Source organism: Rhinolophus ferrumequinum, chromosome 12 (genome assembly GCF_004115265.2).
Source record: "Rhinolophus ferrumequinum isolate MPI-CBG mRhiFer1 chromosome 12, mRhiFer1_v1.p, whole genome shotgun sequence".
NCBI lineage: Eukaryota > Metazoa > Chordata > Mammalia > Chiroptera > Rhinolophidae > Rhinolophus > Rhinolophus ferrumequinum.
Genome location: NC_046295.1, coordinates 39,689,852 through 39,708,820, shown reverse-complemented (window position 1 = coordinate 39,708,820; position 18,969 = coordinate 39,689,852). Strand labels below are relative to the sequence as shown.

The window sequence follows — 18,969 nt, the reverse complement described above, 5'->3', positions numbered from 1 at the left end:
AGGGAATGCGGCTGTGTTTGGGCTTACTAACTCCAAAGACATTAATTTTATTTAGCATTTCCTCAGCAATAGCTCTGCATTCACTAATGGCACCTTAGGTCCCTTGGGATAGTCACATCTTAAACCAGAAATACACAAATTGTCACGATTGCAAAAGTGAGAGAAGATTTTAACTCCTGAGTAACCATCACATTTTAATGGGAAGGGATTATCTGGTGCACAATTCAAAACTATAACTTTGAATTAGAACCAAAGTTAGTTTTATTTTGTTTTTTAGAAATACATGAGCACTCTTAAATTTAAAAAAAAAAATGTGTTTCAATGTACCGTTTTTTATTTATTATATTTTTATAGCAACATAATGAGACAAATGTCCAGTTGCCTGGCATTGTATTTATAATTGGTACCCAACTAAATGTCAGTGGTTATTATTCATGGTATGCCCTCCATTGATGTTGGTGTACATTAGAATTATATCAAGTAGAGAAAATGGGCAGATTCTTTTAGTTGGAAAATGGATTTGATGACGTCTATTTTTTATATTCTTTTACAGAAAAAAATTGAGTCCTAGAAAAGGCAAATGGTTAGGGAGATCATAAAGTTCGGAATGATGCATAGAGGAAGAGTCAATGGATACTGGAGCCAGAAGGCAACAGTTTTAATATTTTTTTCTGTTTCATGTTAACTGTGTGACTTTGGGTAAATTTGTGTGCTTCTTTGAGTTTTGGTGTAAAATGGGAATATTAATACATAATTGGAGTTATTTGGAGATCAAATGAATTAAGCTTTGTAAAATTATTTTATAAACTATAGAACACTGTAAAGCATGCTATTATTTTAAAGAAAGGGAATGATAATATTTATTACATTATATAACATTCCAGGAGCTTTTTCTGAGAGCTTTTTGCATAGCTGCACCATATTTTGCAAAGATTGCATTGTTTTCTTATTTTTACAGTGGAGAAAACTAAGGCTTAGACCAGTAAATGTCTTGCCCACGCTCACAGTTAGTGAACAGTAGAGTGTAACTTCAAGCTTGGTTCCAGCACTTGTCTCCTTTCGTATTTTTCTTTCCCAGATAGTTCTCCCAATCTAAACCTCCATAGGTATTTTGATCCATTTCACTGTAATATCCATTTCAAAGACATTTTAACAAAGCTGATAAAAATGAGAAGTTTAGTTTTTAACTTGTGTTATCACTTAGAAAATAAATATTCCTTTTAACTAGTGAGACCACTATGGTAGGAGAAGTACTAAAGAAGACATGGCCAGTGTTCTCCCACAGTAGACAGAGGCAGTTTGAGGAATTGAGTGGTCCCATCTGTACCGCAGCGCAAAACATGTCTGAAAGGGCCCATTTAAACATTATTAATTCCAAACAGATATTCTTCTTTGGTGGGTCTTTGTTTACCATGTGAGTTGTTTAATTGACATCTATACACATTAGATGTTTTATGGCCTTAGTTTTGAAATTCTTGCTGTGTGTGTATGTTTGTATTCTCAAACAAGAGCAGCATAATTCCTTTTCTACCTTCCTGAGAGGATATTTGGGAATTTGACATTTTGGTTGTCACAACCCAGGGTATGGTTCTGCTACTGGCGTCTGGTGGGTAGAGGCCAGTGATGCTGCTAAATATCCTGTAAAGCACGGGACAGCCCCCACAACAAAGAATTTATCTGGCTCAAATTGTCAATAAAGATAATACTTTTTATTGGAATAGTGTGGCGTCATTCTCAAAACACTTTCACATGCATTATCGTATCGATACCCACAAAATCACTATGAGGTAGAAATGTTTCTCTCTAATTATAGATGAGGAAATTGACGTTTGAAGGAGATAAGCGACTTTACCGAGGCCATGCGATGAGCCAGTGAAGGTGTTAGAGCATGAAAGTGCATCTTCAGCCGTCTCAGATCCCGCCTTTCATGCCGTTCTTTGAAATCTGTGGGCAAAAGAGGACTCTCCAGTCTCTTCCTCCTCAAGCCCAGCATGGTATGTTCCACCTGCTAGAGCTTCAGAAATATATGTGTAAAAGCCTTCAAGGTTTTGTAAAAGACTAATTGTAAAAAACTTCAGGGACAATCATCAATATTATTCCACACTATGTTTTATAATAAATGTCAACTCAGATCTTTGGGCAATATTCTCTGTACATTTCACATGCATTTTCTGTTTCCTATAAACATTGTTTTATTTGTTTCCTAAAAACAAATTATTCTGTTATTCTGTTTCCTAAAAACATCTGTTTTTATGATTTTTGCTTCCTTATAAATCTTAGTCCATGTCCAAGTGTAAAAGCCTGAAACTTCTAGCTAGCAACAGTGTGTAGCCACTTGGTGTTTGCCTCTTTAGCTGCAGTATTCGTGTATGCTCAGGAAGAGGAGCCCAAGAGGAGGAACCAGCTTTTTGAGTGACAGCACATTTCAATGACAGATGAAAGACAAACTGGAGACAGAACTGTGGGCGAAGTACTAAAAACCAACAACAGTTATAACAAAAACAAGAACAGGTTTGGCTCTCTGCCAGGATTTCCACCCCAAAGCTAATTTATTAAGGTGGTATGTTAACACTGCACAACAATAATAAGGCTGGTTTAGTTTTTTATTTAGCTCAAGAAGCAATTAAAAACAGAAAGAAAAAGAACACCCAGGCTGCACATGATGGACAAATTACAAATGTTCAACACATTTCCTTAGTAGACAGTAGAAACAATCCACCTGCAAACTTGAAACTTTCTCCACTCTTCGGTTGAAATTTTATAAAGCGAAGCAGTCAGTTAATTTGTTCAGTAAGTAAGAAAATAAATAAATAAGTAAGTAAGTAAGTAAGTAAGTAAGTAAGTAAGTAAGTAAGTAAATAAATAAATAAATAAATAAATAAATAAATAAATAAATAAAAGTTGTAGTCATTTGGCAATATTGTCAAAATACGTTCTGAGGGGGAAAAAAAACCCATACTCTCAAACTGATGATTTGGCTAAAATTTTCACTTTTTAATTAGTGCTTCTGTTCTAAGGCAGGCCTTTTGTTTTTTATTCTTCTAAACATTCTTTACCTTCTTCTGTGTTTGTAGCTTCAATTTACTCTCACATTTTTATCTCATAAAAAGATTCTAGTTACTAGTATCAACTAGTACTTTTACTCATTTTTCTACCTGATATTTAAGTGTACACTGACAAATTTTTTTGAGGACAAAATTAACTCTGTATATATGCTGTGAGGGTTTGATATTTAACATTGAAGTATTGAATAGAAGATGAGAAGCAGATTGGCATCTACATGGGAGAGCATGAGTCCAGGTTTTGTTTAATTTCAACTTCAGTTTTGTACTTTTTCAATATGTACAAATATATAGGAGAAACTGGGAATTTTTTTGAAAACTTTCTTCATCAAAACGACATCATCTTCTATAATTAAAAAAAATGTTGATATTGCTCTGGCATAAAGTGAATGAAAGTATTTCTTCTTCCTATTAGTCTTGCCTTTTATGATCTAATTCTTAAAAAAAATCTCAGCTTAAATTGAAATAAATCAGTGGCATTTGATGAAAAATACTTGCTGTGGTGAAATAATGCTGTCTAAGTAAATAAGTAAAAAAACTCAAACTTTTTAAAATTAAATTTATTGGGGTGACAATGGTTAGTAAAATTACATAGGTTTCAAGTATACAATTCTGTAATACATCATCTATGTCTCACATTGTGTGCTCACCACTCAGAGTCACCATATATTTCATCACCATATATTTGACCCCCTTTACCTTCTTCTGTCCCCCGTCCTCCCTTACCTTCTTGTAACCACTAAATTGTTTGTGAGTTTTTATTTCTTCATTTGTTTGTGTTATTCCTTTGTTGCTTTCAGTTTTATATCCTACATGTCAGTGTAGTCATATGGTTCTCGACTTTTTCTGTCTGACTTATTTCGCTTAGCATAATAATCTCCATATTATTATTAAGATCCAGCCATATTGTAGCAAATGGCAGTATTTTATCTTTTCTTATGGCAGAGTAGTATTCCATTGTGTACACAGAGAGTGCCAAAAGAAGTATACACATTTTAAGAAAGGAAAAAAAAACTATTAAAATTGGAATACTCAATATATAACCAAAGATGAATGCAAGTCACGTTTGACTTATGCAATTACAAGAGGTGCTCAAAGTGGTTACCATCAGCGTCCAGACACTTCTGATTATGGTGAACTACTGCTTGGGCAACGTTGACCAAAGTGTCCACTATATACATTTTTTGGCACCCCCGGTATATGCCACATCTTCTTTATCCAATCATCTATCAAAGGACACTTTGGATGTTTCCATGTCTTGGCCACCATAAATCATGCTGCAGTGAACCTTGGAGTACGTATATCTTTATGGATAAATGTTTTCAGATTTTTTGAGTATGTACTCAGGAGAGGGATTGCTGGGTCATATGGAATTCTATTCTTAATTTTTTGAGGAACCTCCACACTGCCTTCCATAGCAGCTGCACCAATCTGCATTCCCACCAACAGTGTATGAGGTTCCTTTTTCTCCACAGCCTCTCCAATGCTTGTTACTATTTGTCTTGTTAATGATAGTCATTCTAACAGGGGTGAGGTAATATCTCATTGTGGTTTTGATTTGCATTTCCCTAATAGCTAGTGAAGTTTTTCACTTTTACTTTAAAGCTGATGATGTACTTGTTCATCATCATGGAACATCTTAAATCAAAACCAGCTCTTCTTTGAATGATCTTTCTTCCCTTTCTTCCTCCCCACCCCTGCAGCATACTCCAACTAGAGCTCCTAGAAAATAAGACACTTACCTCTCTTCAAGGGTAGACCCCTTCAAGGATAGACCCCTGCTTTTAAATCACATGTGGACTCATACAAGCTTGTTTCATAAGGGGTCTCTTTCCATTGTTATTTTTTAAGGCTGAGAAAATTCTGAGATCATACTTTACTCTCATTTTACACACCCTGTTATACTTTAAAGTACACTAAATAAAAATACATGAAAATAATTCAGAGAACAGGAGTGGGGGAAATACTTTCCAATTATTTGATCTCAAAGGATTGGACTGATACTCTTGTCCTACCATGTTGAGTTACAGGAGTGTTGACACAGTGCTGTCTTCATACGCAGTAATAAGACAAAACCATTTGATTGTGCCTTGTAGCATCTTTTTCACACCCATTCTACTCCTGCCTGCCTTCCAGCAGTTGACTATATCATCATTTCTTTTCCATACTGGTCAGGTCAGCTGATATGTGCTGCTTGAGTGCTGATGAGCAGGGTAGCACACCTCGTGGGTAGTGGCCTTGTCATGTGACATGCAGCACAGCTATCTGAGGCGGGGAAACAGCAGCAGCAGGCCAACCAAGCTTGCCGTCATCCCGAAGGCCTGATTCATTTTGATCAAAGAATCAAGATGTCTTCCGGACTAAGAGAAAGAGCTCTAACCTAAAGGACAGTCTTTCTATAACTATCATCTAAGGTGATACATTCTGTATTTGTTTATTCACATACATGTGAAAAAAAATATAGTTGTCTTTTCATTGCCATTCTTAAATATAAAAAAAGATAATACATGGATGTCTGTACTGAACAATGCCTTTTATTTTCCCTGAGGCACTTAAAGGATTTTGTAACTTATGGTCTATTTATCCTTCTAAATTTTATGTATGTACAGTGTGGGGGGCAGAGCTATCAGGTCCTTTAGAGTCCTGGGAAAACTCAGGACTTTTTCCTGGATTAAAAGTTAGCTATATCTCATGCTGCAAATTACAACCACAATTTTTCGTCAAAAGTTTTCAAGAAATAAAGAATAAGGGGGAAAATAAAGGAATATAACATTTTCATATTAATAAAAGGCTAGACATAAGCTTGAGAAAATAAAAGTCCTATAGAAGACATAATTATACACTTTTGGATTTATTTCCTATCCTTTTGTTTGCAATGATATACAATTTTTTAAAAGTTTTAAGAATTTAACTGTTTCCCTTTTAAGACATCTGTGTAAGGAACTTCCTTCCTTCCTTCCTCCCTTCCTTCCTTCCTTCCTTCCTTCTTTCCTTCTTTCCATCCATCAGTTTTGATGATCTAAATTTATCTTTAACTGGAAATAAGGCAACTCAATTTGCATATGCTATTTTTGAGATAGTGAAGAGGACAGAGAACAACACAATTTTGTATGTCTTGAGTTTAAAGACTTCAATTTAACTTAAATGATAACAGTTACAAAATCAAAGTATAATGATGATACTTTTTTCAGTTTTAAAAAAGTAAATGGTTTTTATATAATGAATTACATATAAATCAGTTGAATAGGGAATTAACTTCCTTATCCAAATTCTAACCCATCAGGGTGATGCTCCACCTTCTAACCATTGTACTAAATGATGATTACCTACTGCCGCCTCTTTGCTGTCTTCAGTATGCACAACACGCTCTCCTAAGACAACTCCAGCTTTCCTTCTATCTCCTAAGCACCACTATTGGAGGACAATATCCAGGTTGACAATATCTGTATTAATCTTGAGATTCTTTCTGGTTGTATTTAAAGTGCTTATTTTTAGGTATTTTTGATATTTAATGTTTCATGGATCCACAGAAGTTAACTGAAAGGACAAATGTGGGTAGGGTGTATATTGCTGTGGGTGAAAGGCTGTGCCTTAATTTGGCAAAGTGACTTTAAATTAGGCCTCCGTCTCGGTTGGTTCCCCATTATTTTGTTCCATTAACGTGGTTTTAGAGAAACCTTTCAAATACTGACCCTTGTAAAATCTTCCGTAGCCATCGGATTATCTCCTTAACAGAAAATGAGAGAAGAAAAATGTCAGGAAGAGCAAGGATTATCTTAACCTTGTACTACGCTGATCAGAAACCCACTCTAAGTCAGTGATTGTAAAACCTGTCAGAATAACCCGATGACTCATTTCTGCAGAATGCTAATCTTGAGAACCAGGGTCAAGAACAGCAAGAGGATTAAGTACATGTCCTCCTAATGAGAGTCAGTGTCCTTATAATGAGAGTCAGCTTTGAGGCTCTCCACATTTCAGTGACACAAGTCAAAGAAAATATTAGTTTTAGAACTCAGTTTAATTTCAGAAATTATGAAGAAGTTTTCTATTGTGATACTTTCTTCATTATTTCCATCTGCTTCTAATTTTTAGTTCTATCAACTTATAAAGAGCTTCTTTCAATAAAGATTCTTTGACCACGGTGCTTTTCTGTAGGGAGAGTAAGTGTATTAATTGCTCAGACAATTAATACACTTTGCATAGATTTAGATTATTCAGCAGATGTCTTTTCTTTTTGTCATATTAATCAAACAGAAATTATGCTGAGTAGGAGGATGGTCATGCTAGAAAAACATCCACTGCCGATAAATACTCACTTACCTAAAATAGAAATAGAGTCAAACCAAAATTTTTAGTATGGATACTGTTTAAAAATTAGCACTTTGTCGTCACTTAACAGAGTAATTTATTCGTTGGGGCCAGTAGGACACAACATGATTAATTAGCTTAATGTATGTATGCTCGATGCAAATACAGAGACAGCGGTGCCAAATTATGCATGCTTTGTGTTCACTGGGTTGAGCAGGAAAATACAGTCTGGAAGCACACAGATTTCTACTGAGTCCTTCCTTTATTCTCTAGGGGCTAATTCTCATATCAGCCACATAGCATTTTATTTTTATCATTGAAACTGGGAAACAAGCTGGCAAAATTTTCTGAATTTTAATTATGCTGTTTAAAAACATTTCCTCACAGCCCACTTTAAATGTATTAATATTAGAGCAATATTTACCTAAAATGTATAGCATATTTAAACAACGTTAGTTTTGTGATACTCTAATAACCATTCTTCCCTTTATTAGAAAAAAAAAGAAACAGCAACAATAGTATTTGTATATAGGGGAAAAATGCATTTCCTATTACTGAGGTGAGTCAAATGAAAACACTGGTAATATTTAAGCAAATAAGATTTTATGTACTCTACCTTCTATTTATTTGTTTGTTTGTTTATTTATTTATTTATTTATATTTATTTTTTTAAATTAACTTCAGGTGTACAAAACAACATAACGATTAGACATTTATACCCCTCACAAAGCGATAACCCCTGAAGTCTACTAAGCCTCTGACATCGTACACAGCTATTACATTACCATTGACTATATTCCCTTTGCTGTACTTTACATCTCGTGACCATATATATCTATATTTAATTATGGTTGACATTCAATATTATTTTATATTAGTTTCAGGTGTCCAGTGCCGTGGGTAGGCATTTACATAACCTGTGAAGTGATCCTCCGGATAAGTCTGTGTACTCTACATTTTAAATAACGTGATTAAATTAATTGGAACAAAGTGCCCAAGTTAGGAGCACAGCCGGAGCGCAACACAGTGTTTTTCTAGGAACTAAGGTGCATTTTGGGTTGGGGGTTGATAAACTAACAAAAGTATAGCCTATTAATTCCAATTCTAATGTGTTTTAAGGCCTGACTTTCCTCTGGTGTGTTACACTGCAATTCTGGATTTATTACTACTACATAATTGTAATTATAGTCATTTTGTACTATTACCTTTGCTTTCAGTCTTCCCTTTTCTCTCTGACTCTCTCTTAAAACCTCCCTCAGAGGCATTAAAGCAAGGGAGCTTAAAAAAAAAAAAAATGACTGGATGCTGTAACACAGATCCTACCTGACAGGTCTGAAAACCTTGGTCACACATAGACCACTGGACAGTATGGCTTTTTTGGTATGCAATGGCTATGACTATTTGTCCTCAGTTACCTTGAACTAGAACATTTTAAATATGTATTAATTTCTTGATGGAGTGAAGGAATGGAAAAAAACAGTTCATTATTTTGTGAACATTATGTTTGTGGAACCCCATTTATAAGAAAGGAAATTCTTTCCTGATATCTAAGAGATTTATCTACAAATAATTTATAAATATATATCAGTCAGGAGGTATAAAGTCAAATGGAAAAGCTTATGATGGCCTCTGCCAAAGATTCTTAATGCAAAGCATAGGAGTCTTCCTGTAATGTCATAATTATCAGCTGGAAGCCCTCCATACAAAATGTAAAAATAACCATGTGCCATCTGGTAATTTGTTTTCCCGGCAAATACATATGCAAAAGGGAATCAAGAGCGACAACAAAATTGAAAATCCAGTGCATGGGAATGCTGTGTGACGGCCGGAGTTTTAATAAGCCACTTGCTGTGAAATCAGTTTTACAATCCCATAGCATGCTAACAGAAAGCATTATAAGGCATATACATAAGCATGAAACTGCCATTATATTATGGATATGGGTAAAGCTAGTGCACTTAACATTCGGGCTTCCCGTATTGAGAGAGATCGTACTTAAGAGATTGTACCTGTGGTTAAATAGTAGCTAATGAAAGAGAGCTAAAATCACCATGACTGAAGTTTATTTCCCCAGGTTTATTTCTCATGAGTGACTTTATGGCTACATGATTTTCTCTCATGAAGGAATGGAAATCTCTGTACAATATATAGCACATAGATTTTCATAATTGTATTAGGTTGGTGCAAAAGTAATTGCGGTTTAAAAGGTTAAAACTAATTGCAAACACTGTAATTACTTTTGCACCAACCTAATATTAATGGTTAAAAAAAAAAGTCTATCAGTGTGAAATTGTTCAATTCTATATTGAAATCGTTGGGTCAATACAGAAACGTGTTGTGTAATTACTTTGACATAAAGGGCTGGCTTAGTCTTTTTGTAACCTTGTATTTGGTTGCTCTTGCCCTTCAAATCAATCCTTATAAAACATTTCTCTTCCCGTCATGGCAAGCAAGATGAAGCTGTAGCAAAGGAAAACATATGGGCAGCTCCAAATTCATCACTGGCACCATTCAGCTAAAAGCTTCATAATTTACAGCATTTGGAGCAAGGGCAGCACTGGACTGTGGTGTAAAGGTGTCTTTCTTTACATATGTCGAAGCACTTTTAGTTGCTGTTAATTAAATTCCATTCAAATCCTTTTGGGGAGCAAGGGGATTAAAGATGCCTTATGAAAGGCAAAGTTTGTCCTCTCCTTCCCTGTTCCATCATCCTGAGAGAGTGAATCAGTGGTGTTTGTCCTCCCCATAGGACCCAAGGTCTTTCATCCCAACTTCACATGTCCAGAGTTTGAGACTAGAGGAATCAAAGGGAACTGGGCTGTTAGGGCACACAGATAACTGCAAAGGGCTCTGGGGGTGCTGAATGAGTTCTAGTAGCACTCTCAGAATTAAGTCCTGTTTGGGAATAGAATAAGTGGAACATATTCAATACTAAAACAAATTCTTGAGTCTACCTTGTAGTTTCAGTCATTTGATGTATTCTTAGAACGAGTTCTTTTTTAACCTCATGGAAGCAGGACATGGTCAGAAATGGGCATATTCTCAGTTTGGTCTGTGTGAGGCCAAATCTATATTTGTGATGGCCACACAGTACTTTAATTGTGCTAGTTTTACTTCTAGGACAGAAGACAGGACCCCTAATTTTACTTATTGAGAAACTGAGGGAATACGAGGCAAAGTAATATATTACCTTTGTACATTGTCACAAAGGTAATACATTATACAATGTAGTAGCTATGGATAAATGAAAATTTAGTCTGAATGTGACAAAAAAGGGGCATGTGAATATTTTTATTGCAGTGTAATGTTTGAGAGTGTGTCCTTTGGGTTCAGTCTCAGCCCCACCACTATTAACTCTACGACCTTCGGCAATTCCCTTCGCTTCTCTAAGCCTAGTTGTCCTCCCTGGAAACTGTTGATAATAATAGTACAGCAGCATTGGAAAGGAGGCTGTGTAAGTAAAGAGTCAAGAGCATCATGTCGGGAGTAATGCTTCCTGGGTTTGTATCCGAGCTTCAAAATTTACCACTGTTTCATCTTGGACAAATTATTCAACAATCTTCTGCCTCAGCTTCTTCATCGGTAAAATGGAGACATCAGAAATTAAATCCTTCAGGAATTTCTGTGAGTTGTGTGTGTGGACTGCTTAGAATACGGTCTAACAAATGACGTGCTCTTAACATGATATGCTAAGGTGTTAAGATGAGTAAATAAAGTAAAAATTGAGTAGTGGGCAATTACCTTTGAAAATGCTTTAAATTGTCTGTGAAACACTGTGTGCTTCTGTGTATAGTTTTGTGCACTGGTAGGTATATAAAAATGTGTATATAAATGTAACTTCCTATGTGCTTTATTCAATACAAATTGTTTTTCTTCAAATTGAACACATGATATACCAAACTCAGTATTTGTTTCTTGAGAAGAGCACACTAAGTGGTGATCTATGGAAGCTGATTTATCTATGCACTGCTTGCAAGTCTCCTCAGAGACAAACACATTCCTCCACAGCACTACGACAGAAGTGCATGAACCGCATCACTGAGGTTGATTTGTAGGGAAAATAAAGGGCGCTTGTTGTTATAAAGTGAGAAAGACTTCTGGCCACTATTCAGTTTTTTTATGCACCTCACGCTGTTAGCCTGTTTTGTAGGAAATGATTCTAGTTCACCTGCTTAGCAATAGCAAAACGCCCCAGTCACTGGAAGGAAGACGAGACGATATTTAGATTTTTTAGCATTACAAATCCCTATGAAGCTCTGCCAATACAGGCTTTAACTTATGGTTCTATTGTCCAAATATGATCATTTAACTATAATCTGTAAATAAAATGAATGCATATAATGTATAATTTTATTCTAAATGTTATAAATTTAATTTTAGAAAAGAAAACAGCAAAAAATATTTTTTAGGGTTCAAATATTCATTCGTTATTCTTTTTTCAGGAGAAAAAAATGTTAACCATTTTGTGTTGCAATAAAACAATGATTCCAATTTTGTGCATCAAATTTCATTTATGCTGTTGAATGAATGAGCCAGATTAGATGGTCACCAAGAATTGTGACAGTTACATGGGAAAAAAATATAATTTTATATGACAAAATATTTTAGGGCAATTGAAGGACTGTTAGTCAAGAAAAAGTTACTTTTTTGAAGAACTTCGTGTGAGGCCTTTCAACTCTACTCGTTTGAACATTGAAAGAACAGTACAGGTTAATGATAGTATAACCATTGAGTGTATTTATTTCCCCTGAAGAAGTGGCCTTTTGTGGCAGCATATAGGAATTTGTCTTCTTAGTATTAAATTTTGTTTTTCATAGGAACTATCTAAACTCTAATCTTCTATTTTCACTATACAGACAACATGCAGGTGTCATAATTATTTTGAGTACGAAAGTTGTACCTTTGATTATTGATATTCTTTTGGTATCCTATCTTTTGACACAGAAATGATTACACTAACAATAATATGAAAATAAAAGAATAGCTTACATTTATTGAATGATTATAATATTCTTAGCACTATGACTCCCTTATTATAATTCTTGTTATTGCTCAAAATAAAAAAAAAATAAAAAAGTGTTTTATTTATTTCTCTGTAAATAATTTTTCTGTTAAGGTATTATATGCACTTGTCCTGTTGTTCAGTTATTCACTTTTGGAAATAATTAAGTGAATATTCTAATCTAAAATAAACACACAGGGGCCAGCCCAGTGGCTAAGGCGGTTAGAGCTCCATGCTCCTAGCTCTGAAGGCTGCCGGTTCAATTCCCACATGGGCCAGTGGGCTCTCAACCACAAGGTTGCCGGTTCAACTCCTCATGTCCTGCAGGGATGGTGGGCTGTGCCCCCTGCAACTAAGATTGAACACGGCACCTTGAGCTGAGCTGCCCCTGAGCTCCCGAATGGCTCAGTTGGTTGGAGCGCATCCTCTCAACCACAAGGTTGCCAGTTCAATTCCTCAACTCCTGCAAGAGATGGTGGGCTGTGCCCCCTGCAACTAGCAACTGGCAACTGGACCTGGAGCTGAGCTGTGCCCTCCACAACTAAGACTGAAAGGACAACAACTTGAAGCTGAACGGCACCCTCCACAACTAAGATCGAAAGGACAACAACTTGACTTGGGAAAAAAAAAAGGCCTGGAAGTACACACTGTTCCCCAATAAAGTCCTGTTCCCCTTCTCCAATAAAATCTTTAAAAAAATAAAATAAAAAAATAAAATAAAATAAACACACAGAAACTCCATGATCCTCTCTACCATTTATTTTTGTGTCAGAGTATTGAACGGGGCAAATGGAATACAATAAAAAAATTAAAAGCTCAAGTAAATAAACAATTTTTCATTAATTAATTGAATGCAAGATAAATGAGAAAGGTGGTTTACTGGTTTGCTTCAGGGCCAGTATTTCCATTTTACCCAACCCAAATGAAGATGTAGATTAGTATATTTGTATGGAGGGATATTATGTAGAATGATTTGCACTAGGGTGGATGCTTTAAATTTCTTAAGGCATAAAAAGCATATAAATAAATAGGTAATGTCATATGAAAGCAAAAGAATTTTGGAATTATTTTCAATGCACCATAAACATTAGTCTGCATATAAATTAGAAGCTTTTTTAAAAAGGTATTTTTGGGAGTTTAGCATATGTAATCAAGTGAATTATGGTATTTTTAGGGATGGAATTGAAAAAGACACCACTTTTTAATATTGTTCCTTATTCTAATCCAATTTATCATCTCAAGGTGTTGCCACTTCTTTCTATTTAAACAACAGATGGAATGTTGGTATTGAAGCCAGACTTAGGCATTCTGTTTTCTTATGACAGTGCCTAGTATTTATTTATAAAATATAAAAACAAACTAGGCCGGTAAGCTATTTGCAAGCGCCATCAGTATTCAATTAAATCGCCATGAGAGGATGGAGGGTCAGGGAGAGAAGAACAAGATGTAGGGTGCGATATTTAAGTAATCAAATACAAGAAAAAAATATGGTGTTGCTCAATATACTACTCTAGTCAAATAAATATGTCTGTATTAAACGATACACTGTTAATCCTTGTTGTAGTATCACATAACTAGGAAATGATCTTTTTAAAATGTAGCAAAAAAAAATTATTCCTTTTGAGATCTAATGCAGAACTTCAACTTGATTTGGTTCTTCATTGATGTGAAAAAGTAATCAGTGTCTGTGTATAACATTTTTTTTGGTAATATTCTTTGATGTATCTTTGAAGAAAAGAGTGATAGAAGTCTACATTTCATCGTTTACCAGATTCAAATTTAAAAGTGTTCCAAGTATAACTTTGACTTCCCACTTTGTTACAAGATTCCTAATATTCTTATTAAATGATAGTATCTTTTAACCGATACACCCTTAGGTAGTTTATTTAAAAGAGTTGGGAAATGAGAGAGGGCATGCAAGTGTAATGTTCTTCCTCAATCTCTCAGAAGATTTGAGTAGAAAAGAGTAAGGCTAAAGCAAGTTGTGTCTTCAAGATATTTTCTTAATTTATTTTCAAGTCAATTTTTAGGACATAGTCTACTTTTAGACATTTTAAACCTAGTCTGTTGATTTGCTTGTCTTTCAGTTTCTCTGCATATGAAACAAGTAACATATGACACCTCTGTAAATCCTAGTCAGAACAGGACATACAAATACTTCCTGGGTTAATATTTCTATAATGTTAAAGATGGAGAAAGAGGTAATTAATGGTTACAGTCCATTCTTTGACCCCATTGAACATTGTCAGTGACCTTTTTTGATTTATTAATATTTAGTAAGTGTTTCATTTTCATTTTCTTTAGACTTTCATGTTTATTTTAAATGTAATACAACAAAGATGATAGAAAAGCCAGTTTCCTCAGTTTATTAGAGGATGACCTGCTTTTTCTCTTTTTTAAAAGAAAATTCATTTAGGTTTTAATCTATTTTGAATTACCAGCCATTTTCCAAGACTTAACCTTTATTTAAATTGACAATAAGTGTATTTCGAAATTATCCAGTAATGAGAACAAGTGGCCCCTCTCTTTCCAAGATTTGCTCCTTGTAGGTCTCACAGAAGACGCTTCCCTTGATCTGTAATAGGAACATATGGTGAACCTTCTGGTTAATTTTTGTTATCCCCTGGACAGTTTTTCACTCTCATGTTCACATAGCAGATGCCATATCACATTTGTCCATCTGGGGGCAGAATCCTGCCTTCTGCCCCAAACCACTCATTGCATCCAGACTCCCAACTTAACCCCACCTCCAGAAATCAAGGTATTCTGGTAAGTGGATCCTATTGGACATGCAACTTACAGCATGCAAATTTTAATTAATTCAGAAAACTTGATATATTAGTTAGAGCTGCCTTAACAAAATACTACAGATCAGGTGGCTTAAACAGAAAAGAAAATGTATCTTTTTTTTTTTTTTGTCAGCAGTGTTGGTTCCTTCTGAGGGCTCTGGGGAAGGATCGGTTCCTTTGTTTGTACATGACCGTCTTCTCCCTGGGTTTTCACATCTTCTTTCTGTACATGTCTGTGTCCAAATTTCTTCTTACGAGAACACAGGTCATATAGAACGAGGACCACCCTAAGGACTTATTTTAACTTACCTCTTTAAAGAACTTGGGAGTATCTACAAATACAGTCACATTCTGAGGTTCTAAGGGTTATGACTTAAACATATGAATTTTGTGGGGACACAATTCAGTCCATCCATCTGATAAGATCAAAACATTTACAAAATTACTTTAGGATAATGAAGCAAGGGAAAGAGTCACAAATAGGCAGAATGGCTCAGATAAACGAGCACGGAGAGAACCATAATGTTTGGTTAGTATCAGAAGCATTACTGCTTGTTCCCATATTCTTCCTTTCTCCTGCAGATTATGCCCCATGTTAAACTCTAGATGTCCCCCGGGGGACATCTGTCACCTAAGTTACAGCTGCTGTTTTTCTCCTGCTCATACCTTCTTCCTGCTTCTGCTGCCTCCTAAATGTTGAGAAATTTACCACGGGGTACTGAAAACCTTATCTGAGATAGTTCTAGGTCTCTTCTAAGAATGCAGAGGGCGCTCAATATTCATCTCCACATTGATGAGAACAGTATGGATTCAGCATTGTCATGTATGAGCCAGTGAAGATGAAACCTAGTTTCTCTGTTGAAGAATTCATAGCACATAGTATCACATTTAAATATGTATAAAATCTAACTTTTCCTCTTCCTTTAATTAGTACGTTTATCTTCCCGTGGATAACTTTCTGTGGGCTTTATCTAATACTGTTGTCTCCATTAAAAACGAATGGGGTTTGCTTTTATTAGCTATCAAGATTGTATATTTTGCTTTGGCGAAAAATGGTACTATATTGAAAGTAAAAAGGTATAACCTCATTGTTAGGTCCTGGAGAACACCCTTTGTTGTTTTTGTATATGTAGCAGTCTAAGGGGAGGTTGAAATTTTGGATTAGCTGCTGATAAACATAAGATAACTCTACATGAGGGAGAAGTCCTCTGTGATTTACAGTGTTTTCCTGCTATATATACCACATGTAGGTACACCTAAGTGAGCACATAGAAGTGTGTTTAGAAAACCACTTTTGTTGAAAGGCTCCTGATAAGATGGAGAGATTTTCAAAGTAATATATTGTAGACTGTAAAGTACTGAGTTAAGAAATGCTATTTCAGACAACCTGCTATAAAAAAATCATGTGGCTTTTCAAAACAAGATGTAGGAAACAATTTTTTTCTCTTTAGAAATACACACACACACATATGCATAAATACACACACGTACACATTTAGGAATGTATTTTATATATATGATACACCGCATATCTATATCTATATCATCTATATCTATATATCTACATATATCTATATATCTGTATATCTGTGTCATCTATATCTGTATCTGTATTACATTCCTAAAGATAATTGGTTCAATTTTCCCACAGTTGTACCATTGTTAAAAAAAACAAAGACTGATTTTATAGGCTCAGATCTGCATACCAACTTCCACCATTCTTCTAGAAATAGGCCCCTTTCTTCTGGTTGAATATACATTTGAAAAGGTACATTAAAATAATTAGTTATATGAATATACAAATATTGTTTGAAAAATCAACCACAGACTTTTGACCATTTTTCAAAAAAAATAAGACTACTTTTTTCACCAATAATAGAAGTAACATGTGCTCTATGTAGAAAAATGTAAAAAGTACATAAAAGAAAGAAAAAAAGTCAGTCATTAATCAAAGATAACAATTTAGGTATATTTTTTCACTAGTTATATTTTAGTGAATATATAGCCAAAATAGTTTGTGCATTTGTTGTTGTTTATACTAAAGGAAAAAAAGAAATAAAAGGAGCTGGGTCTATAAATAGGAAATGTCTAGTAACAATTTAATTAATATCTAGTATCCTATTTGTTGTTTTACTATGAAGAATTATTATCGGCTTAGCTTAGAATCTGATCTTTGATGAGAAATATGGAGTGCTGCTGTGTTTGCTTGTTCAATTACACTGTCCCATGGGATTTAGGTAGAGAATCATTACCAGTAGGTAAAAGTAGTTATAGAGGGCTGGAGAAAACTGTAGTGTAAATAAGTAACAATAATCAAAGCACAGGTAATCACCGCATTATTAATTTTCAGAGAAGGAGAGTTGAGCTCCTCCAGCTAAATATTATAAGGGGTAATAGGGCTCAGAGTACAAGTTAAGGAAAAGAAAACAGAACTCTTAAAAGAGGGAACATGTAAGAATTAGAGTCAGATTATCAGGTTTTTGGGGTGGGAGCAGATTCAGTAATTGGGGAAGAAGGTCAAGAGCATAGGCGGTCAGAAACAGCTTCCCCATCAACATCTGCAAAAACAACAGACATTTAGATCCTGGAGAGTCTTACAGCCTGAGTTCTCTTTGCATGCCTCCTACCCAGCTGGCCTCTCACAGGCTTCATCCATCTGTGCCTTACAAAGTGTTCTTATTTTCTAACAGCTCCGTACTGCTCAGGAGTCACTCATCAACACAGTTCAATGACCTGCTTTACTGTTCATCTCTACACATAAACAGACCTGTTTGAGAGGATAACATTATTTCTTTTTGTCTAATCTTTTCCACCTTTCTTCTGCCATCCCTGTATAGCAAAGGTAAAGCTGAACATTTTCAGGCTAACATCGGCCAGATAACTTACTGTATTACGTTAAATAGAGAAGACACAGGTTTGTTTTAAAAGCATGCATGGTACAAGAAGCTTATCGAGCACTCTAAGATCCGAGGGATGAGGCAATAGGGTATGATTTGGATGTGGAGAAAAGAGAATATTCAAACATCAAGGAAATTAAGGAAATGGTTTAAATTATTTCAAATCTTTTTCTTGGGGAGGGGCAATTCTATTTCTTCTTAAAAGGATCTATTTTTAAGATCATTTTTTTTTTTTTTTTGGTAGAGCAGAGTATGGTGTTTTTCTTAATATCCAGTAGTGTGGATCGTCTGAGTAACAAAAATTGGAAACTCGGTTTTCTGTCACTGCATTAGTCAAGCAGTGCTAGATCTTTACCTGGAATACTTAGAACTCAGGAAGAGTGATTTCCTCTGTGATATTCTCCTAAGACCAGGGGCTGGCAAAGTACACAGCCTTATTTTGGTAGTAAGATTTTATTTTAACACAGCCACACCCATTCATTTCTGTACTATCTGCAGCTGCTTTTAAGCTACAAGGGCAGAGTTGGACAGTTGTGATAGAGAACAAAATGCCTGCAAGGCTAACATTTACTCTCTGATTCTTTTCAGGAAAAGTTTCCTGACCTCTGTTCTAGACCTGCACTGTCCAGTAGAACTTTCCACCATAGATCATTGTGGAAATTATCTATATCTACGCTGTCCAATATTGTAGCCACTAGCTACATGTGGCTATTTCAATTTAATTTTGAATTAAATTAAATTAAAAATTCAGTTTCTCAGTCACTGGTGGCTTTTGTGATTAGGAAACCATATTTGAAATTTAATTTAAAATTAAATCTAAATGGCTGCATGTGATTAGCGGCTACCAGGCTACCATATTGGCCAGCCTAGTTTTAGACATAGGACAATTATTTACCTAAAATATTTGTTAA

General features: G+C 35.1%; 1 pseudogene; it reads left to right on the top strand.

Moving 5' to 3' along the window:
- The first annotated feature begins 1,888 nt into the window (after window positions 1-1,888).
- Window positions 1,889-18,969, top strand: part of LOC117031523 (translationally-controlled tumor protein-like) — an 83,807-nt pseudogene continuing 66,726 nt past the window's right edge.